Below are 24,981 nucleotides of genomic sequence, written 5' to 3'. Positions count from 1 at the left end.
TCTTTTTGTTGATATCTATCTCTTGGTTCAACTTCTCATGCAGATCATAAATTATTTTCCCAATGTATTTGAAATGTCTATCTGTGCTCTCTTTATCTTTCTGAGTACCCTTAAGATTCATAATTTCCTATTTCTTTGTGTTAAGTTACTGGAGAATCACTGTGCTTATTTGGCAGTGTCATGTTTCTTGTATCCCTCTGTTGATATCTGTGTGTCTGGTGGAAGAGCTGCCTCTTCCAATTTTATACGGTAGCTTCCAGAGGGAAAGACTTTCACCTGAACATGTGTCCTAGGGACTCAGTTGGGTAGAGTGCATTGGCTTTCATTCCAGGTGGGGACAGTAGTGTAGTCTCTCTGAAATTTCGGTAGTCAATGTCAGTGATGCTTATAAGTGCCTTTGTGACTTAGGCTGCTAGAGTTTGTGTGGCTACTTTGCTGGTTCTGGCACTGCTTCCCTGTGGGCAAAGTGCCAGGCTGGTTCATGCAAGGGAGCATGGGATAGATCCACTGGCTCTGTGGTTGCTCTTCTGGGGGCAGGGTGCTAACCTATTTTACACACGAAGGGATCACAGGGTTAATACCTACTTTTAAAATCTGAAACAAGACATCTTAATGGTGTTCTATAGTACCAAAGTGCAAATAAATAAGAAACAACATAGATTTGCCCTGAAAATATATTTATTTCTTCAAGTTAAAGCCTCATGTTTTTTCTAAATATTAAATAATTATTCATAGACAATATATAATATTTTTACCATGCCTCAAATTATTATTCAATTAAAAATAAGTTTTTCCATAAACTTCTTTATCAAAATATAAACAAAAATACCTAGTCAGAGCCTAGGGTCACACTGTCTCCTATATGTGTAGTTCCTTCTAATATATGACTTTAGGGTCACAAACTGGATTATGATTTCATCACAAGAGTAGGAGGGTAGCATGGAAGAAACACCTGCTCTTCTAAGCATAATGCTGTGTATGTCACCAACAGGTCAGCTTTCATCTCCCCTTGCCCTGGTGCAAGAGGGTGAATGGGTTTATAAGAACTAGGGTTTGTGCAGGTCATAAAGGGATATTCAAATCTATGGAAGGAAACCCCAGAGATTTCCTGCTTGTTTTATTAATTAAGGCAACCAGTCAAAGCATCCTAGTTCCCATTATACCTCAGCTTTTACAGAGAGGTGTAAAGTCTTACCATGTTGTGATTTTTTTTTTTCTTTTTTTTTGAGACGGAGTTTCGCTCTTGTTACCCAGGCTGGAGTGCAATGGCGCGATCTCGGCTAACCACAACCTCCACTTCCTGGGTTCAGGCAATTCTCCTGACTCAGCCTCCTGAGTAGCTGGGATTACAGGCATGTGCCCCATGCCCAGCTAATTTTTTGTATTTTTAGTAGAGACAGGGTTTCACTATGTTGACCAGAATGGTCTCGATCTCTTGACCTCGTGATCCACCCGCCTTGGCCTCCCAAAGTGCTGGGATTATAGGCGTGAGCCACCGTGCCCGGCCCATGTTGTGATTTTATATGTAAAAGGCATTAAAACATGGGACATAACCTGGAAAATCTACAATAAAATGGAAAAATGTCATAACCAAAAAGGAACATTTGCTCCATGTGAGCTATATTCAGAATGCATTTCCTACTGACAAGCTTGTTGATTAAAATAAAAATAAAGCCACATACACATTTTCTCCTGACAATCCTCTCAATTAAAAAAAATAGTAAAAGAAACCACATGATTTTCCAGTTTGAATGAAAAAGATTAAGTGGATGAGAAGTCCAGATGCATCTGTATCTGGGAGGTCATATTCCATTTCATTCAGCATCATCAAGAACACTCTTTAGTGAAGTCTATCCAATTTAGAAAAGTTTGTTTCATAAAATGAAAGACCACTGGTAAGATAATTTAATTAGCATTTATTTCCCTGCCTGATTTTTAAAAGGTGCTTGTATTTGTCTTAATTCATCAAGAGAGAGAAAAGGATTGATACTCAAATATTTCATCCCATATAATCATTCAACTAGAATTTACTTTAAAATTCAAGCCAAAACTTCAGATGTTTAAAGAAAATATATTTTGATGTAATAACCTTGAGTTCAATACTTGAGGTAAAAAACGGATTTCACCAAAAGCAATACAATTTTTGCTTGAAATTAAGTGAAGGATCAGTTTTCTGTGGTCTTTTAGCCAAGAGACAAGGAAAAAAAAAATGAACTTGGTTCGTTTTTTCAATTCTGTTTCAGTATCAGAGAGCAGGCAATGGAAAGTTCTTTGTGAAAGTAATTTCTTTGTTTTCCCAAAGGACTCTTGAATGTTCATACTGGAACGTCAGTGACCTTATTTTTACCAACGTTGTGTCAGCCACCATCAACTTCTTTCTGTGCTGCAATGAATATGGTCCAGTAACTGTAGGTCCTAAGTTTCTAGAGCCTATCAACACAATTTCTTAAACATCAAGAGCCTGGTAGTTAAGACAAGAGAGGCTTTGTGCAGAACTCTCACTGAACCTAGCACATCCATCCCATACTGTAGTCCAAACTGCAGTGGTAAGTAATTACACAATATAAATTATTTTGGGGCAGTTCTAGTGGATTATTTTTATAGTGCCGAGGCTTGGAAATTCCAGACAATGTTGGGCAGTCTCAACAAATTATGTAATAGACAACTGGCAAGGATGCAGAATCCATAGATATATTTTTTTAAGAAAGGCCAAGTTATTATTTCACCCTCTTTAGGAAAAAATGTCAAATGCTTTGATTAATCGATAGGTCACCAGGTAGTCTTAAGAACAGTTTCCCAGAATGGCTCACACTCATTTCTACCACACTGTACAGAAAATTTTTATTTCCATAAAGTAAGCATGAAGAACTAGGTTGATTTGGTTTTTTCCTCATTAACACATTTTAAAACTGAGAATCAAGTCACATGTATTTTTACTTATTTTCTCTCCATCACAAATAAACTGCTGAGGGTGCAGATACAGAACTGTAACAATCCCAATCAGGATAGCTCTCTTTTCGCTCTCCTTCCCTGTCTCCCTCTTTTCTTTCATTCTCCCTTCACTATAATGCTATATGGTCTGAATTCCTAGGGTATGAAATACAGATGAGAAACTAATATATATAATCCTCAAAAGTAAATGACAGAACAGTTTTATAACACTGAATTAAATAAGATGAAGAAGGGAAAACATGCCCTCATAATAATAAAAAAAGAACCCAAAAGATTCCTATTGGTGAAATAAGGAATGCTTTCTCAAAGATTTTGAAGTAAGTTTTACATGGGCAAAGTGAGTGAAATAACTTGGGAAATCACGATGGCCTTTATAATGGTTTTTAATTCCTGTAAAGGTTACAGAATGATTCATATTTTCTATTTCTTCATGTGTCAGTTTTGGTAAATTGTATTTTTATAGGAATTTGTCCATTTTGTTAAAATTTCAAATTTAGAGACATAAAGTTAGTATCTTTAAATAATATAATTTTTAAATGTCATAGACTCTGTGATAATAGACATCTTTTTTAAAATTTCTGATTCTTTTTTTCCTTGATCAACCTTACCAGAGGTTTATCAATTTTGTTAGTCTTTTCAAAGAATCCATTTTGAGTTTTATTAAAAACATTTTCTCTATTAAAAATTATAAAGTGTCTGATAATTCATATTCTGAGTCTCCTGTGCATTCATTTCTGTTGCTGACGTTTCTCTTAATTTTTTATTACATCATCTTCTCTTCTCATTTGTCTGGTTGCTTTTTATTGTGGTCAAGATGTTGTATACAAAAAGTGTTGAAATCATCTGAAGCCTAAAATTATAGTGCCTGGAGGATTTCCTTTTGTTCATAGCAGTTGGTTAGAGGCACTAGCAATCTTAGGTTACTGTAATCCAATAAGAGAAACTAAGATGGTTGAAAACAGAACTTCAGTACCAGTTTTTTTCCCAGCTACCCCTTACTACCAGATGGAGCCCTTTGGGATCCCAATTTAATGTAGGGGATTTATCAGAGATCCCTTCTTGGTAGACTTTTTTTTCCTGACTATCTAGCCCTATAGCACTCCCAAACCTCTGCTTAACTATTCCTTTAATTACCTCCTCTAGAATCACATTCCTCTGATTTACTTTTCTGACTTACCTTTTTCTCCTCTAATTCTTTACTACTGTGAAATTAAAAAAAAGTTTTTTTTACCCTGCTTTGCTAATTTTTCTTACCAGGAGTGGTTTATGTGATGTAAACCAGTATTCCTGAAAGGATAAGTTCATTACACTTTGTTTTAAATATTTTGCCATTGGTCTGTGATTTCTAAGGTCAGTTTTTCATACTATGAAAGGCTTACCATCCACTTGAGTTCCTCTAGTAATTTCTTTGTTACTTTGTAAGATACAACTGTGTGTAATATCGTAAGGCCTCTCTTTCTTTAAAAGTACCTATTAATTTCCCACTCTGAATGATGCTTTTAGAATATGTCCAGTTACTTCCATCTTCTTGCTTTTCTTTTCTGCTACACTCATTTTGGTTAGTTTTGTGCTTAATCTTAGATTAGCCTTAAATAATATATTTTTAAAAATGAGAAGATCAGTACTTAAACTACCTCCCATTTTCATTTTCCTCTTGCTCCTGATTTTTGTTAGTTATATTATTTTTATAAAGTGATAACTTATTACATTTCTATTCTGTTCTATAAACCCTGATTTTCTGATGTCATTTTAATCTTAGTTTTAAATTAAAAATAACTTAATGCTCATAGCTCATCATTTATGTCTTGGTTGACCTAGTTGAATAACAGCTTTTTTAAAGCTCATGTACATTTTGCATGTTTGAAAAAGTTATTGGATATAAGAACAGAATAAACAAGCCTGGTGTGTCTGGGTATATAATTTAGGGGTCACACTTTATTTCCCTGAAAGCTTGATGATTTCATTATTCCTAGCGCTGATGTAGAGAAATTTGAAGCTAACATAATTCTCCTGCTTTTCAGATATTTATTCCCTTACCTTTTTTAGATACTTTTGGGTTCTTTATTTTTCTTTGAAGTTCCTTAACTTTACTAGATTATGCATGGATATTAATGAATATGTCTGCTGGAATATTGTGTGTCCTTTAGTTCTACAGATTCAAATCTTTTATTTCAGGAGGTTTTTTTGATACAACTGTGGATATTTTTGTTCTCCATTTGTTCTGTTCTTTAAAAACAAGATTGTTGAATGTTTCACATATAATTTATAATAAAAACCCAATGTGTTATACCTGTTCAATTTCCTTTGTGTTCTAGATCTCCAATTTTTCCAACTCTAATGCTTATTCTTTCTATTTCATTTTGCTCCATTTTCTCAAGATGTCATGAATGTCTTGACTTATATTTTCAACATGGGCAACATTGCCATTTACATCAAAGCTTTCCTTCCTTCCTTCCCTCCTTCCTTCCTTCCTTCCTTCCTTTCCTTCCCTCCTTCCTTCCCTTCCTTCCTTCCTTCCTTCCTTCCTTCCTTCCTTCCTTCCTTCCTTCCTTCCCTTCCTTCCTTCCTTCCTTCCTTCCTTTCTTCCTTCCCTTCCTTCCTTCCTTCCTTCCTTCCTTCCTTCCTTCCTTCCTTCCTTCCTTCCTTCCCTCTTTCTTTCTTTCTTTTCTTTTCTTTCTTTCTTTCTTTTTTTCTTTCCTTCCCTCCTTCCTTCTTTCTTTCTTTCTTTCTTTCTTTCTTTCTTTCTTTCTTTCTTTCTTTCTTTCTTTCTTTCTTTCTTTCTTCTTTTTTTGAGATGGAGTTTCACACCAGCTAGGCTAGAGTGCAATGGTGGAATCTTGGCTCACTGCAACCTCTGCCTCCTGGGTTCAAGCAATTCTCCTGCCTCAGTCTCCAAAATAGCTGGGATTACAGGTGTCTGCTGCCATGCCCAGCTAATTTTTATATTTTTAGGAGAGACAGGGTTTCACCATGTTGGCCAGGCTGATCTCGAGCTTCTGACTCAGGTGATCCATCCACCTCAGCCTCCCAATATGCTGAGATTACAGGCGTGAGACACCACACCTGGCCCAAAGCCTTTATTTCTTTGATGCTTTTATTTTGCTCTTTTACTTCTATCCCAAAATCTGCCAAATAATTTTTTTAAAAATTTTTATTACCTTTTATTTAACTTCAGATTTTGTATCTTAGCTTTGGAGTCTTAATTCAGAAAGATCACCTTATTCATTAAGTTTTATGAACTCACAGATAACTTTGGTCAAAAGTTTTATCTGCTCTAGGGCAATAAAAAAATTTTGGTGGTTGTCCTTTTTATGATTTTTATTTATTCTGTTGATTTTCTTCTTTATGTAAATAGGGCTATTTTTACGTAAATCTTATGTTAATTCCTTTTTGATAATGAGGGCATTTTTCTCTGGAGGTGACATCATAACGTATAAGAATATGGAAGGGGCAGAGAAGTGCTCTGTGATAGTACAAAGACTTTTTAGTTCATAGCAAACACACATACAAGTATGTCAATTGTGTGGTTTAGCTGTAAACTCTCTTTACTCATCCATCCATCATATAAATATTTATTGTGCACCTACTTTGTGCCAGGTACTGCTCTAGGTTTGGGGAATATAGCAATAGATACATCAGGAAAAAAGTCTCTGCCTCCATGGAGTTTACATTCAATGGAGAATAAATATTGACAGCCTCAAGCTGCTTATCATTCAATTTCTCATCTGGTCTTCCAAACAGATAGTTTCTTGGAGAGTTAGCTTGTCTGCACGTGTTTTCATTTGTCATCACATCCCCTGGAATGGAAGGGAATCTTGTGGGGTTTCAGGAGCTCCTTGAGGCCATCCATCTTGTTCTACCCTGTCTTACCTTGGTGTGTATCACCTAAGTCAAAGAACTCGGCACTGTCATCCTTAGAGCTCCAGTAACCATCTTCTTTCAGTGCCTTCCCTCTCTCTGGTCCAATTTCACTATAATGCCAGCCTTTCTAGATATATACTATGGTTGAAGTTAATGAGATTTTCTAATAATTACAAATGGGAGTGTGTATTGGTAAATTTCCTTGTTGCTTTTGGCTTATTTCCAGAAAGCAGTTTAGAGATCAAGATGTCTTTAGTATACTGAAACTAAGTATTTCGTCCTTTCACTTTCAAAGTGAGGGCACTCAAGCCCAGAAGGTTCAGTGATTTGTTGAATGTCTCACATATAATTTTTAATAAAAATTTAATCCTAGCACCAAAGTTTCTGGGCTCCCAGTTTAATATACTGTCTATTATATTTTATTTTTATGTGATATAAAAGTATCAAGGAAACAAATCAATATTGTAGATTTAGTTAGAAACAGCTTCAGATTTGTCCAAAACTAACTTCCCACTGCTTCTCATGTTAAAAAAAAACTATGTATTTATACTGATTTACCTATTGGAATAGTTAGGGTTCAAGTCAACCTTGAATTGCAAGTTTAATTATACACAATTTAAAAAAAGTAAACAGGCCGGGAGCGGTGGCTCAAGCCTGTAATCCCAGCACTTTGGGAGGCCGAGACGGGTGGATCACGAGGTCAAGAGATCGAAACCATCCTGGTCAACATGCTGAAACCCCGTCTCTACTAAAAATACAAAAAATTAGCCGGGCATGGTGGCGTGTGCCTGTAATCCCAGCTACTCAGGAGGCTGAGGCAGGAGAATTGCCTGAACCCAGGAGGCGGAGGTTGCGGCGTGCCGAGATCACGCCATTGCACTTCAGCCTGGGTAACAAGAGCAAAACTCCGTCTCAAAAAAATAAAATAAAATAAACATATGGAAACCTGTTTTGGAGATTTGTAACAATTTTTTAAAACTTGCAGTTGAAACACAAGGCCTGAAAATATTAAAAAAAATTTTTTTTTAAAAGCCAGGTAGACACTACTCTATTTTATCATGTTATGATAAAATTCAAATCTATTATAAAAAGTTAAAATTTACTAAAACTTTCAAACACAAATACAGACTGTACATGGCGCCATTTAGTCAAGAGAAATGTGATCAAACAAAGTATTAAGTCATTACTGCATAAAATGAACTGTAGTACATCCTGTACTACTGCCAACATTTCATAGCCACCTCTTGTTGCTGTTGTGGTATGCTCAGGTGTTGCAAGTATCTGCTTACAATTTCATGTTACCAATTATCTCTGTAGAAGCACTTTGTGTCTCCAGTAAATTGCATATAACAGTAAAAAGTGACCCCTTGTGGTTCTTACATATTTTTCGTTGCATTTAGGGAAATATTGTAAACCTTGAATAACACCACGGGATCTATACAAAGTGTCATTAGTGTTGCTGAAAGTGCTCCCAAGAAGTAGAGAAAAATCATGACAAGAAAAAGTTGAGTTGCTTGATATTTACCGTAGATTGAGGTCTGCAGCTGTGATTGCCTGCTGTTTCAAGATAAATGAATCTAGTATAAGGACCATTGTTTAAAAAGAAAGAAAATTCATGAGGCTGTCGCTGCAGCCACATCAGCAGGTATAAAAGGCTTATACTTTTTACAAAATACCTTTTTATCTCATATTGAAAATGGAGCTTTTATGTGGGTGCAGAATTGCTATAAGAAGAGTATACCTGGCCGGGCCCAGTGGCTCATGCCTGTAATACCAGCACTTTGAGAGGCCAAGGTGGGTAGATCACAAGGTCAGGAGATCAAGAACATCCCGGCCAACACAGCAAAATCTCATCTTTACTAAAATTCAAAAAATTAGCCAGGCGTGATGGTGTACACCTGCAGTCCCAGCTACTTGGGAGGCTGAGGCAGGAGAATTGCTTGAACCTGAAAGGTGGAGGTTGCAGTGAGCCAAGATCACACCACTGCACTCTAGCTTGGTGACAGAGGAAGACTGTCTCAAAAAAAGGAAAAGAAAAGAAAAAAAGAAAGGCATACATAAAGACTATTATCATTTGAAAAAAAAGTGAAGTCATATAACAAATCAAATCAAAAGAAAGATAAACTAAAGCTGGAGAATTTAATGCCAGCGAAAGATGGTGTCATCGTTTTAGAAAGATGTTTAGTTTTAAAAATGAGAAGATAACAGGAGAATCGGCCTTTGCCATCCAAGAGGCAGCAGATGAGTTCTGGGGCACCATTAAGAAAATCACTGAGAAGAAAGAACATCTGTCTAAATGGATTTTAATTTTTTAAAATTTTGGGGATACATAGTAGGTGTACTAAATAGTTTTTTAATGCCAATAAAGGTGTCCTATTCTGAAAAAAAATTCCATGCAGGACATTTATTGGTAAGAAAAAGAAGTGAACACCAGGATTGAAGGCAGGAAGAGATGGGCTACCTCTATTGTTTTGGGCAAATGCAGTTAGGTTTATGATGAGGACTTCCCTTATCTATAAAGCAGCTAACCCTGGAGCTTTGAAAGGAAAAGTTAAACATCACCTGCCAATCTACTTGTTCTACAGGAAGGCCTGTACAATGAGAACCCCTTTTCTGGATTGACACCATTTTATGCTTTGTCCCTCAAGTACCTTGATGGCAAAAGATTGCCATTTAAGATTCTTTTGATATTGAACGATGCTCCTGGACACCCAGAACTCTATGAATTAAACACTGAAGGTGCTAAAGTGGTCTACTTGTCCCCAAACACACATCTTTAATTTACTCTCTATATCAGGGTCCTAAGGCTCATTAAACACAGTACGCTGGCAAGGATTATCAACACTACATGAGAGAACCCTGATGGTATGATTTGGCTGTGTCCTCACCAAAATCTCACCTTGAATTCCCATGTGTTGGGACTCAGTGGGAGATAATTGAATAATGGGGGTGGATCTTTCCCATGTTTCTCATGATAGTGAATCAGTCTTACCAGATCTGATGGTTTTAAAAATGAAAGTTTCCCTGCACAAGCTCTGTCTCTTTGTCTGCTGTCATCCATGTAGGATGTGACTTGCTCCTTGTTGTCTTCCACCATGATTGTGAGGTTTCCCCAGCCACATGGAACTGTAAGTCTATTAAGCTTTTTTCTTTTGTAAATTTCCCCATCTTGGGTATGTCTTTATCAGCAGCATGAAAACAGACTAGTACACTTGATAAAGAGAACGTCATGAAAGTATAGACGGACTACATCATTGAATATGCTATTATGGTTACCGAAAAGGCTGTGAAAGCCATCAAGCCAAAGATGATACATTCCCGCCGAAGAAAACCTTGTCCAAACAAATTGTGTATGACTTCACAAGATTTACGGCAGAGCCAATTAAGAAAATCATGAAAGAGATTATGAGTATGGCAAAAAACAAAAACGTAGGAGGGGAATGTGTGAAGAATGTTAAGATAGGGATGTCGGAGAAATTCAAGAAATAATAGACACTCCAGAGGATTTAACAGATGACTTGATGGAGGTGAGTGCTTCCAAATCTGTGCCAGATGACGATGAAGAAGTTGTAGAAGAAACAGAGCCAGAAAATAAATTAACATTAGACAATCTGGCAGAAGGGTTCTGAGTATTCAAGGTTGCTTTATGCCATGGAACCTTCTGTGATCTGTTCACTGAAACCAAAGCAAATGGTGGAAGGATTGGTGCTACATAGAAACATTTTTAGGGAAATGCAAAAGCAAAAAAGTCAGACCGAAATTACGATTTGTTTGTAGAGTTACACCAATTGTATCTGTCTCTGCTCCCTTCCCTTCCACCTCCTCTCTTTGGTCAATCTCTCTTCTTTCTCCTTCTTCTCAGCCTACTCAACATCCTTGTGAAGACAACAAGGATAAAGGTCTTTGCAATGATCCATTTCCTCTTAATAAATAGTAAATGTATTTTCTCTTCCTTTTCTTTATAACATTTCTTTTCTCTGTCTTATTGTAAGAATACACTGTATAATACATATAACACACAAAATATGTATTAATTGACGGTTTATGTTACTGGCAAGGCTTCTAGTTAACAGTAGGATACTAGTAGTTAAGTTTGTGGGGAGCCAAAAGTTTATGTGAATTTTTGGCTGCAAGAGCAGTCAGCACCCCTAACCCGTGCATTGTTCAAAGGTCACGTGTGTGTGTGTGTGTGTGTGTGTGTATCTGTGTGTCTGTGTAGGTCTCTCCCTTTCTCTCTAGAGATAGTAGACTAATAGATCCCAGGATTGACCTATATATCATTTATCTATCTATCTATCTATCTATCTATCTATCTATCTACCTACCTACCTACCTACCTATCTATATATGCAGAGATTTATTTATTTATTTATTATTATTATTTTTTGAGACAGAGTTTCACTCTTGTTACTCAGGCTGGAGTGCAATGGCGCGATCTCGGCTCACTGCAACCTCCTGCAGAGATTTATTATAGGGAATTAACTCACATAATTTTGGTAGTGGAGAAGTCTCAAAATCTGCACTCAGCAAGCTACAGACAAAGGAGAAACAATGGTGTGGGTTGCACTCTAAAAGCCAGTAGGCTTGACACCTCCAAAGGGCTGATGTTTAGTCTGAGTCAGAAGACAGAAAAAGACTGATGTCTCAGATCGCGCAGTCAGGCAGGAAGAGTTTCCCTTTCCATTTGTAGCCTATTCAGGTCAATCTGCTTTACTCAGTGTCTTAGTCAGTTGAGCTGCTATAACGGAATACCTTAAACTGGGTAACTTATGGACAGCAGAAATGTATTTCTCACCTTCTAAAAGCTGGGAAGCCCAAGATCAAGGCACCAAGAGATCTCCACATACGAACAGCAAATTCAGTTTCTGGTGAGGACGCGCTCTTTTATGGCTTCTAGCTGTATCCTTAGATAGCAGAAGGGGCACATAGGCTTCTTGTGCTCTTTTCTTATCTTCTTAATAACCTCATTAATCAGGGCTCCACCCTCATGGCACAATCAACTCCCAAATGCCCCACATCGTAATACCACCATATTAAGGGTTAGTTTCAATATATGCATTTTGGGAAGAGGAGGACACAAACATTCAGATCATAGCACTCACCCCTTAGCCACACCCAGAATACTCTTTGACCAAATATCTGGACACTCTGTGGCACACAACACAAGTTGACACATAAAATTATCATGCCCACAGTAATTACTGTAATTTTAAAGCCTACTTTCAGGTCCATGCACTGGATGCCATGTGCCAACTATTGAGTAACGTCAGTTGTTGATAACTGAGGTTGTAAACTCAGAAAAGAATAAAAGTAGGTCATTGCCGAAAGTGCAGCCGCATATTTACTGATACTGTTAGCTATAAAATTTCCTTTTAATCGTGACTCAGATCATACATTTCACATATTTAAAAGTGTGCTGAGTGGTTTCAATGTGCTTTAAGAAATGTTGTAAAAATAAAGAATTGATCTGAAACATTTTAAATTTATACATTTCTTTCCAGAGTTGTAAAGCAATACATGTAATTAAACAATGTCCATTAATGTAATGTAGAATCAGGATCTCGGTTATCTAACAACTAACCTACCATGCAATATAGTTTCCTTGGGGTAAAAGAACATGATTTACCTCACTTTACTCTCCTTTCCCTGCTTCCTATCCTCTCTTCTCTTTCTTACACCGTTCCTTTCTCCCTTTCCCTAATACAAGCAGATTTGGAGAAAACAAATATGGAACAAACCCAGAATCTTTTTTCCCCTTATCCTAGTGATGAAGATGAGCAGGTAAAACATCTAACCAGTGTAAGAAGGTGTAATGAGCTCTTCAGTGGAATAGAAATTAATTAGGGTGAGAGTAGACTTTACAGGGGAGGAAACACTGAAGCTGAGCCTCAGTGGTTGACTCCTCAGCAAAGTGGCACATTCTAAGCAGCGGTTCTCAAGTTTCTTTGGTACCAGGGACCAGTTTCATGGAAGACAATTTTTCCACAGGGTTGGGGGGATGGTTCTGGGATGATTCAAGCATATTACATTGAGTGCATTTTATTTCTATTATGATTGCATGGTAATACGTAATGAAATAATTAAGCAACTCACCAAAACGTAGAGTCAGCGGGATCCCTGAGCTTGTTTTCCTGCAACTAGATGGTCCCATCTATGGGTGATGGGAGACAGTGACACCTGAAGTGTGTCGTTTATGTCCAGTCTATTCTGTAGTATCCTTTTGGTTGTAGTCACAGCAGAAAACCTTGCTTCACAAAGATAGGATGTTGGAAACGGAAGCAGGCTTTCCAATGCTTTTGTGGCAACCTCAGGATACTCTGCCTTGACTCCAACCCAGAACATATGAAGATTTGAGATTGTTTCAAACATACCTTTAAGAATACCAGGTGCAGCTGTACAATTGAAGCACGTCAACTCACTTGCCACTATAAAGCCTGCCACCAGATGCATTTTACTTGTCACTTGCCACTCACTTTTAGGGTTTCTGATGTAAGTCTCCAAGCAATTGATATATTATGGTCTCTTTGCATTCAAACCTCTCTGCCAGTGTTAATTTGTGTTTGTAGCAGCTCCCGAGTGCTAGCGTCACTGCCTCAGTTCCACATCAGATCATCAGGCATTGGATTCTCATAAGGAACACACAGTCTAGATCCCTCGCATGTGTAGCTCACAATTGGGTTCATGTCCCTATGGGACTCTAATGCCACTGCTGATACGACAGGAGGCAGGGCTCAGGTAGTAATGTGAGTGAAGGGAGCAGCTGTAAATACAGATGAAGCGTCACCCGCTCACCTGCCACTCACTTCCTCTGTGTGGCCCGGTTTCTAACAGACCATGAACAGGTACTGGTTCATGCCCCCAGGCTTGAGGACCCCTGTTCTAAAGGGAATTACTAATTCACCATAGTCTTTTAGAACATTTTAGCTATTTCTAGCATCTGACACATAGCAGCTGCTCGTTCATTCATTTATCCATTCAAGAATGTTTATTAAATATCTTTTATGTGACTAAATGTAACACACACACACACACACACACACACACACAATGTTTAATAAATATGTTATTTTATTTTAGAATTGATGATTGGCTCGCACAACCCATCCACATTTTCTTGCCTGTTCAATGTTGCTTTTATATTGGAAAAACTGGAGTCACCATCACTATACATAGCTCATGCCACCAATTTTTTTTTTTTTTTAAGATGGGGTCTTGCTTTGTCACCCAGGCTGAAGTGCAGTGATACAATCTCAGCTCACTGCAACCTCTGTCTCCTGGGTTCAAGCAATTCTCCTGTCTCAGCCTCCTGAGAAGTTGGGACTACAGACACCCACCGCCATGCCCAGCTAGTTTTTGTATTTTTAGTAGAGACGGGTTTTGCCATGTTGCATGCCACCAATTTGGAGTGAGCCTATTCGTGTTATATGATTTATCATATGTCTGGGGTTTGGGAAATCTGGTCATTCGGTTACAATTGCTTAAAAATGTCCATGTGCCTTTTCTTTTCATTTCTTCTTCCTTTCAATCCACATCTAGTTTCCTTCTCATGAAATACTTCTTGTTATGTCTCTAGCGCCCCGACCTTTGTCTTCACGACTAACATCTGCTTTCACTAAGTTGATTTGTAAGACAAATCTAATCTTGGCTTTGCTCAATTTCTGAGTTGCTTGGATTCCAAAAGTTTTGAAATGTTTTCTGGGATTTTGCATGCATTTTTTCATGGGGTGATCAAATTCTCAGACCAGTTTCTCAAAGCGTATTTCATTTATTCATGAAGTAGGACTAGGAACAGCTTGAGCTCTGTGTTCAGAATATGAGGAGGTCACAGCCATTAAAAGCGGAGGAGTGTATTCTCCCATTATGACCTTGAATGCAGGGTCATTTCCTGGTAAAACTTTCAGGTAAGTAGGTTACATCTTCCTTTTCTTCCCTGTCCCCTGTACCCCCTTTCATAACTCTCTGGGGCCTTCCCTCCAAATCCTTGATGCTGGTGTCCTCCACACAGCACTTACCCATTTATAGTTTGCCTGCACCCAGAACCAATTTACCTCTAAAAATTGTGTTTCAAAATTACCTCCGTCACTGCTTCCTCATTCTCCGTGGGTAGTTGTTCTATAACCTTTGCAAAAGTGAAGGTGGAATTAATTGACCCCATTGGATAACTGTCTGATTTCATTATTTAAACTAAAATTCTCAGATGTACCAAATGAAATCATAGGCAAGGTGAAGTGAAAGTATTGAGGCAAGTTAAGGAGTGTATTTTGGAACAGTAAGACATGAAGTCATTTATTAATTTAAAGAGCATTTATCGGGCAGCTTTTATGAACTAAGCTCTGTGTTAAGCAGGGGAGATGAATGACAGTGGATTACATGAGCTGAAGAGAAAGAAAAGCCAGCAATTCAATAGAGTGTGCTAAGTACTATTGTAATTCCTGCACTTTGGGAGGCCAAGGTGGATGGATCACTTGAGGTCAGGAGTTCAAAACCTGCCTGGCCAACATGCTAAAACCTCATCTCTACTAAAAATACAAAAAATTAGCTGGGTGAGGTGGCAGGTGCCTGTAATCCCAGTCACTCGGGAGGCTGAGGCAGGAGAAACACTTGAACCAAAGAGGCGAGGTTGCAGTGAGCGGAGATTGTGCCATTGCAATCCAGCCTGGGTGATAGAGTGACACTCTGGCTCAAAAAAAAGAATCATACAATATGGCATTTGGGGTGATCAGGCTTCCCAGGGGAAGTGACACCACAAATGAGGTGTAGAGGCCTGAGCAGTGGCTATTTTTGTGTGTGGTGCTTGTAAATTCTTTTCTAACTTATACTTTCCACTCTTTGGTGCAGAGGTTCAGTCATGAGACTACCTAACAATTACCTGGGCTACTTGTTTGAAATGTATCTTCTCAGAACCCATTCCCATTGATGATTCCACTGGGAATGGGTTCTGTTTAGAGTGTCTTCTGGGAACTTACATTTTTAACAGACCCACAGGGAATTTAGGTGCAAGCTGTTCTGGAGTCACGTTTTGAGAAATAAAACTCTGAAGTGCCAGGCAGGATTGACTTTATCTGAAATTATGAAGTGGGTCAGGTTTTACTTTGTGCACTCTCTCCACTCCTTACACACTCCTGGTGCTCTTAGGTTACTGAGAGCTCTGCTGAGCTCCCTGGGTCCATTATCCTGGTACCCAATCTCATCTTCCACCATGCAAACTTACCATCCTGTAATCACAGAATGTTAGAAGAACATCAGAATTAGTTGAAACTTTTAAAATGAACAAAACCTCTATGTTCCTGTGTTGAAAATTATAAACTAAAAAAAGGTAAAAAAAAAATAAAAGAAAAAGAAAATGAGCAAAAGCAAGGCATTGCCCTCATATAATTCCCTTCTTAGCTTATATCTGTGACCTCAAGTGCCATTAAACCCATTTATGCCTAGTGGTCCATTATTGGAGCGCTAAGCATGTGGGAGTTATTTATATCCTACTGCTCAAGGTCATTGCCAAGGTTTGATTGCAAAAATTTAAAAATTTGCAACCTCAGGCATAAATATGTTAATATCCCATTGATTGTTAAATCCTACATTCTGTTTATTTCCTCATCCCCTTACTGTTTCCATCCCCTCTGTTACTAAAATTTGTTGAGGTGACATTCACATGCTGGTTTCCAAGAGACATCTAACATTGTAACTGTGTTTGGATAAGACAAACCAAAACTTTTCTTTAATACATTGATAGTCTTTTCAATAGGTGCTGTTAGGAAAACTGTATATCCACATGCCAAAGAAAGAAACTAGACCCCTATACTGTGTATAAATATCAACTCAAAATGGATTTAAAAATCCAAACATAAGACCTGAAGCTAGAAGAAAACAGAGGGAAAATCTCTTTGACATTAATCTTGAAGAAAACAAAGGGGAAAGCTCCTTGACAATAGTTTTTTAAATATGACCCCTGAAGCACAGGCAATAAAATAAAGCAAATAAACAAAAGGTGGAGTTACATCAAATTAAAAAGCTTTTGCATAACAAGGGAAACAACAGAATGAAAAGGCAGCCTATGGACAAGGAGAAAATATTTGTAAACTGTAAATCTAGTGAGGGGCTAATAGCCAATATACATAAGAAACTCAAACAAAATAGCAAGAAAACAGATAACCGATTAAAAATGGGTAAAGGATCTGGAGACACTCCTCAAAAGAAGACATACAGAAATACAAATGGCCAATAGAAATATCTGAAAATGCTCAACGTCATTAATCAACAGGGATACACATCAAAACCATAGTGAGAGATCACCTTAAATCTGTTAGGATGGTTACCAACACAAAGACAAGAAATCAATGTAGGTGAAGGTGTGGAGAAAACGGAACACTTGTGGACCTTTGGTAGGATTGCACATTGGGACAGCCACTATGGAAAACAGTATGGAAGCTCCTGAATCGTGGTTCAGCAATCCCTCTTCTGGGTGTATATTCAAAGAAATGAAATCAGTATGTGGAAGAGATATTGGCATTCCCATTTTTATTGCAGCATTATTCACAGTAGACAAGATTTGGAATCAGCTGAAGTGTCTATCTACAGATGAATGGATTTTTTTAAAAAGTGGGATATATACACAATGGAATACTACTCAGCCTTAAAAAAGAAAGAAATTCTGTCAGTTGCAACAATGTGGATGAAACTAGAGTATGTTACCTTAAGTGAAACTGGCCAGGACAACAAAGAGTGATACCACATGATCTCACTAATACACAGAATCTAAAAACACTGAACTATAGTAGCAAAGAGTAGGATGATGGTTACTGGTTGGGAATGGGGGAATGAGGAGTATGAGGAAATGTTGGTGAAAGGATACAAAATTTTGGTTACAGAGGAGGACTATGTTTAAGATATCTATTGTACAACATGGTAACTATAGTTAATAACATTGTGCACTTGTAAATTTCCAGGACAGCAGATTTGAAGTGCTTTCACCACAAAAAATGATATGTAAGATAGTACATATGTAAATTAGCATCATTTAGCCATTCCACAGTATATACATATTCCAAAGCATCATGTTGTAGACCATAAATACATTTGTTTATCAGTTTAAAATTTTAAAAAATTTTAAAAAATTCTTTCATCAAGGACTAGGATTATACTCTATCCCAAATCAAATCACATGCTGGATTTAGAACCTATATCTAATATTGTAACTATATTTGGCTAAAACAAACCAAAACTCTTGCCAGTCTTGAAAATTGTGCATTAGAAATTTAATATAAAATGTTAAATGGACAATAATTACTTTTCCCCTTCCTTTGTTCCCCCTTGCCACAAAACATAATTATCATTTTTCCCTTTCACTAGCCAACTTCTTTGTCAGTCTTTGGTTTACAGAGCAATTTTTCAAAGAAACTTTCTAGATACAGTGTAAAACTTCATGGCAAGAAACTCAATGCTTAAAATTTCTCAAACAAGAGGATTTAGATTGTTTGCAAAGTCCAATTTCTATGCTTCAAAAAATAACACGTGGCTTAGCGAGGTTTTGACTTCATATCAAAACTCTGATCATGATCCTCAAACTCAGAATCAGATCGTTTCTGTATTCACACCACATAAACAGATTCTAAGAACTCGATCCCTGACACTGAAATCACCAGCCCATGGAATTAAAATGAAAATAAGAATCAGGTGAAGGTTTATTTTTAAGGAACATTCAATCCAAAACAAAGTTAAACTTAAAGCATAAATTCTGGTTCTTCTGGAAATTCTTTAGTTTTTCACCGTCATTACAGTTGGCCAAAACTATCTGCATGATAAACCAAGGCTTTGGAAAGCATTTAGGAAATAACTTTCTGAGACTGCGTTCTACTAACACACCATGACTAATAGCTGCAGGAACTATCATCAGGTCTCTAAGTTATTTCATGCTTCCTACGTGGTGTGGGAATTCTAGGACAAAGTCTGTTAGCCTTGGTTTGTTGCCATTCTGCTCCCATTCAATGAAACTGTGGCGAACAAGGCATGTTAAAGAGTCTGGTAGCACTGACCATACAGTGCTATTGTTCAATCAAACTCTCAGGGTTTGTACTGAGAGGTCCAGAGGAAAACCAAACATGAGATGGAGGGGAGGTCAAATTGGAGAAGGAATCTACTGAAGGATATTACTATATTTCAGGCATTCTACTCAGCTGTTTGCATATATTATCTCATTTTTTCTTTTATATCCCTTACATACAAATTTCCCACCATTCTTGATTCTGACACCCAACAGAAATATTGTTATTTGGCATTATGTGAGTTAGCCAAGAGACCTCTAATTTCCAGCCATTTCCTCTGGTCTGACCCCTAAACTCAGCTCATCTAGTTTCTCATTTCTGAGGGGACAAACACATCCTTAAAGGCAGACCCTCTAGGGTTGTGAGGAGATCGTCCCCGACATTGTTTTTACTTCTTTTCAAGACTACAAGCAAGTGAAAAACAGCTCCCTCTCACAAGAGGGCTGAAGGCATTGATATAGAACAGATCTCCAACTGGCTTTTGGACTAAAATAACTGAACCAACAAGATATTTTCGAAGTGATTATTTGTTGCATTTCTCAAATTATGATGGATTTTATAGACCAATATCTCATGGGTATATGTGTCTTAATCCTAAATTAGGGATTAATTAGTACACATTTTTTTTTCACAAATCATTTTAAGGCTGGAAATAATCCCATAAATACCATCACCCCATAAGGTTAACTCATCAAAATTCTTTCATCAAGGACTAGGATTATACTCTATCCCAAATCAAATCAAGTAAATATAGATGATGCCAGACCACTAAACAATGTTTTCTCGAGCTCTAAAAAGGCAGAGTAAATATCCATCCTTGGGCCACTTGTGTGGTCTGGAATGAAGAAAGAGCTTTGCAGGATGGAATATCACCTCTGATGCTCACTGGCTGTGGGGTCCAGGTGAGTCACTTACTTGCCCTGGAAGCCAGTGCCCAATGTCATGAGACCTTACTAAAGCCCATGGCTCATAACAGAATAGAGCGGACAATGAAGAGTAGCTGTAAATTTTTATTGGTTGGAAAACTCTTAGAGAACAGAGCATGTGTGTTTATCTTTGTAGTTTATCACAATGACACTTACAAATCCATTATACACGCCTGTTTATTGGGGAAAAAAACCTACTTATATGTCTCAAAAATTGTGTACATCTGTTAAGATTTTCCTTATAAAAGCTACATAGGAAAAACATTTAATTCATATTTTCCAGGGGACTTTTTGATGTCATTAAAACAGAAAAATAAACTTTTTCCTAGTAGTTATGACACATGACTAAAAATTCTAATTACTATTTCTTTTAGGCCACAAATATTGTACCGTAATTTTAAAAACCTGATGAACTAATTATAAAAACTGGTTTGAAAAATACTAATAAAATAGATAAACATCTAGCAAAATTGATCAGGCGAAAGGAAGAAGCACAATACATAATTGTATTGGGAATGCAAGAGAAGTTATAACTATAAATACTGTACAAATTTGGAAAAATAACTTAAAGAATATTATGAATAGCTTTATCTTCAAAGCTTTTAAAAATTAAAAGAAATTGATGTGACCAGAAAAAATAAATGACCAAAACAGAAACAGCAAAGGCCGAGCAGACAACGAATAATTGAACAAATGATTTATTTTTGTCTATTTTTTCCTTGTTCCTTAAAAAGCACCAGCCAGAAGGTTTTACAATTTACCAAACTTTCAAAAAACTGATACTCTTCTTTTTGAGCAATTTCAGAAGAAAAGAAAAAAAAAGGAAGGAAGGGGAGGAAAAAGAAAGTGCCTCAATTCATTTTATGAAGCGCATACAGTCTTGACAGCAAAACTGGGCCTGAATAATACAAGAAAGGAAAAACCAACTCAATCATGTTAGTTCCTAGCGCTAGCTAATTGAATGATGTTGTCTAGGCCTTTGGCTCTCAAGAGAGTGACAACAAGATGTAAGACCAGTGAAGAAGTTTTTCTGGTAGCTATGGAAGTGAGAACATGATGGAATTAGTGCTGAGTACTAAGAAGCAGTGATACCCTTAATGGAATTCTCAGCAGTGTTTTAAAGAATGAAATTTGCCCAACTTCAGTTTAAGATAGTTGAGATGAGCTTCTGTTACCCCCAACTCTAAATCTTGACTGATACATCTTACATGTACATATTTTGGGCATATACGAAAAATACAGCAAATTTCATATGTAATAGGGAAGCTGTAGAAGCATTGTCTTTAAGGTTAAGAAGACAGAATGTTGCTATTCAACATTGTAGTGGAGTTTCTAATGAATGCAATATGACAGAAAATAGGAATTAATTTTGAAAATGGAGAAAAATTGTTATTTTTATATATTTTCCTGTGGGGAAAAGCAAGAGAGTTTAGCAGTGTTGCTGCATATAAAGACTAATGTCCAACCATCCATAGGGCTCATATATACCAGCAAAAAATCATTTAGAAAATGTAAATTTTAAAAACTCATTAAAAAATAAAAACAAAAACTATAATATAGTTAAAAATAAGTGAAACGCATACAAGATCTCAACTGAGAAAATTATTAGAGTTGATTGAAAGACAAAATGAAAAGAAATGAGAGATATACATGGCTGTTCCAAAATTTAAATTATATATAGAATAACAGATTACATAAAGTTAAATGACTAGTCTATAACTTCTTAGTCAACACATATTTTAAAAATTAAATTAAAAGGCAAGTTATAAACTGGGAAAAGATACTTACTAGTTGCATACCAAAGCATTAATACCCAAGATATATAAAGAACTCTTATGAAGCGACAAGGCAATAAATAATTTACAGGAAAAGAAGGTAAAGTGAGACAAGGAAAAGCATGAAAAATGCTAAATCTCAGTAGTCATCAGGAAAATGAGAGCAAGAAGAATATTTATCAGATTGGTAAATATTTAAAATGTCTGAGGACATGGTGAGGATATTTGGAAATGGAAATTCTCATTTACTTGGGAGTGAATTCTGCTACAATCACTCCAAAGAGTAATTTGGAAATATCTGGTAAAATTGAAGTTAACTATGTCTTCCAACTCAACAAGTCCTCTCTCCAAAAAACTGCCACAAGTGACATATACAGGAATACACAAGGATGTTCACTCTGGCAGCATTTTCAAGAGTCAACTTTGTGGAACAACTTAAAGCTCATTATAGGGGAAGTAGATAAACAAATTCTGATTTATTTACATGACAAGATACTAAATAGTCAAAAATATAAACTAGACTACATGCGGCAACATTAATTTCTTTTGAATTCACATATGGAGTCAAGAAAGTAAGCTGTAGAATTTTACACAAAATATGATACTATTTAAATAAAATGTTAAAATACAGAACACAATCCTCTGGGATTTGTGGTTGCAAGCAGATGTGATAGAGTGTAAGATGCACATAAACTGCAGCACACTGATAACTTCTGAGGAAGAAAGGGAATGACCATGAAACAAAGAGGAACTCAAGTAGGATGTTTTATTTTTAAAAAACACAATTGTGGCCAGACACGGAGGCTCACTCCTGTAATCCCAGCAGTTTGGGAAGCCGAGGTGGGCAGATCACAAGGTCAAGAGATGGAGACCATCCTGGCCAACATGGTGAAACCCCGTCTCTACTAAAAATACAAAAATTAGCCAGGTATGATGGTACATGCCTGTAGTCCCAGCTACTCAGGAGACTGAGGCAGGAAAATTGCTTGAACCCAGAAGACGGAGGTTACAGTGAGCTGAGATGGACCCACTACACTCTGGCCTGGTGACAGAGTGAGACACGGTCTCAAAAAAGAAAACAAAACAAAAACACACAATTCTTACTATTCCTGGAGGTGGACATGTAGGGCTATTTATTATAGTACACTATGTGTCTTTGTGCATTTTAAATATTTCATAATAAAGAAACTACAATTAATGTGTAACGTAGGCAGTATATGAATCAATGTGGCCTATAAACCAAATGATGTTACTGACAAACATTTCGCCAACTTGGAAACCCTAGAAACGTCATCATTTAAAAAAATCATCTTATTTATAGGACACATCATTTGTTTCCTTTTCCACAAATGACAAATGATGAGGACATAAAAGCATGATTGCTTTGACATGATTTAAAAAATCTGAGACTACTGAAGGTATTTTTAGCTGAAGTTACTATCAGTACTGAAGCTATTATTAGCTGGAGAGTAAAGTATCGCTCTTTCTGAATTAACATTGTAGGCCTCCCCTTTAAAAATGTGGGTATTTTGACGATATAAATCAAGTTTAATGTGGGTTTAAATTTTACTTTAATTAGCCTATAAGCAAGAAAACTGTGTGTCTTGTTTGAAGACTGTTTATGGGTAAAATACAATTTCATATCGTATGGGTACATTGCTATATATCACAGACAGATGAGCTTTTGTAATCATTAAAAAGGAAATCCTGTTAAAGAGCAACAAATTCATGTTCTGGTTATTTAAAGAGAAAATTTCCCATAATTCACACAGTAGTTGGAAACTTTTAAGAATTTCTTAAGGACAGTATGTTTAAAGCTGCTGCAGGAAATAAGAAGTTAGATATAAAAGGGCTAGCAATTCTTCACATTTTAAGAATAATTCACATAGATAAAGGTTAAAGACCTTAATTTCCATTCATTTATTTTGCCTTATTTTACATCTTTATGTTGGTAGAATCTCAATTCATGCACTCTGTGCTAAAATAAAAAATGTATACTACATAGAGTTTGTGTTCAAGATAAAATTTCCAGTAAATTTTACCTGTTGGTTCTAGAAAATGGTCTCAGAGTTTCTTGTGTTTGATGTAACTGATCGGCAATCAACAAAATTATTGAGTATTGCTTTATGACCAACCATGTCATCAGTGTGAAGAACAGACATACCCTTCCTCTCCAACCCTCCACACGTTTTCAGAATTGAGTCTGGACACAGTGATCTGTCCAAGGCTGATCAATACATAATATGAGTGCCAACTTACAAAAAAGTAGATCATTAAATTGCTACTTTCACAATGGTTTTTTCATAGTCCCTCTGTTTAGAATGAGTGCTAAGAAGGTTAAAACTAAAGGTTTGAACCTAAGTGATCCTGCTCTCTCACCCTGCTCTGTGAATACAGATTTCCTTTTTAATCAGGACAGTACTTCTCAGTGATTATAAGGAACAAACTAGAGATGACTTAGAAATGGACTAATCCAGTCCTGCTGTTTTACAGATAGCATATGTAAAGTTCTGTGACTTCTCACTCTGTAAGTGAGAATACAGTATGGAAAGGAGTAGAAAAGAGAGAAAGTAGAGAAACCCGATAAACCATTTCTCAGCCAGGTGATCAATGTCAGCAACATCAGTGATAGGACATGTTGATAGTATGAACCCTTGATAGGACGTGATGAGAATGACATTTTACCTTGCTGGTCTTCCTCCCAAAAACTCATAACCCCAGTCTATTAAAGAGAAAAGGAAAAAGACAAATCCCAATCGAGGGACATTCTACAAAATACCAGTACTCTTCAAAACTGTTGGGGTAATAAAAAACAAGAGACCTTTAAGACTGTCACAGTCAAGAGCTGCTCGGGGAGACATGATAACTGTCTCGGTTCACTGCCACAACAAAGTCCCACAGACTGAATGACTTAAGCAGCAGACTTTTATTTCTTATAGTTTTGGAAGCTGGAGAGTTCAAGATCAAGGTGCCAGTGCATATCAAGCTCTGGTTTCTCTTCCTCTTCATATAGGACACTAATCCTATCACAGGGGTCCTACCTTCATGACCTCATATCAATCCAACTCCCTCCAAAGATGTCATCTCCAGATGGCCTCACATTAGGGTTAGAACTTCAACATGAATTTTGGGAGGACACAAACATTTAAATACAAAACAATGACAAAATGTAATGTGGTCTCCTGGATAGCATCTAGGACAAAAAAGCAGGTTGTTAGGTGAAAATGAAGGAATTCTAAATAAGATATGGACTTCAAATTAACAACACTGTATCAATACTGGTTTATTGATTGTGATGAATATATCATATTATTATGAATCATTAATAATAAGGTGTTAGGGGCTAACTTATGTCCCCATCCAAATTTATATATTGAAGTCCTAACCCCAGTATCTCGGAAAGTGACTATATTTTGAAATAGGGCCTTT

The 24,981-nt window shown here is 36.9% G+C and overlaps 1 protein-coding gene across 2 annotated transcripts in view; it reads right to left on the bottom strand.

Annotated features, from left to right (window-relative positions):
* Positions 1–24,981, bottom strand: part of TSHR (thyroid stimulating hormone receptor) — a 157,196-nt gene that overhangs the window by 79,636 nt on the left and 52,579 nt on the right. The window lies entirely within an intron of this gene.

Source organism: Callithrix jacchus, chromosome 8 (genome assembly GCF_049354715.1).
Source record: "Callithrix jacchus isolate 240 chromosome 8, calJac240_pri, whole genome shotgun sequence".
NCBI classification, from domain to species: domain Eukaryota; kingdom Metazoa; phylum Chordata; class Mammalia; order Primates; family Cebidae; genus Callithrix; species Callithrix jacchus.
This window is presented reverse-complemented; position numbering and strand designations above follow the sequence as displayed.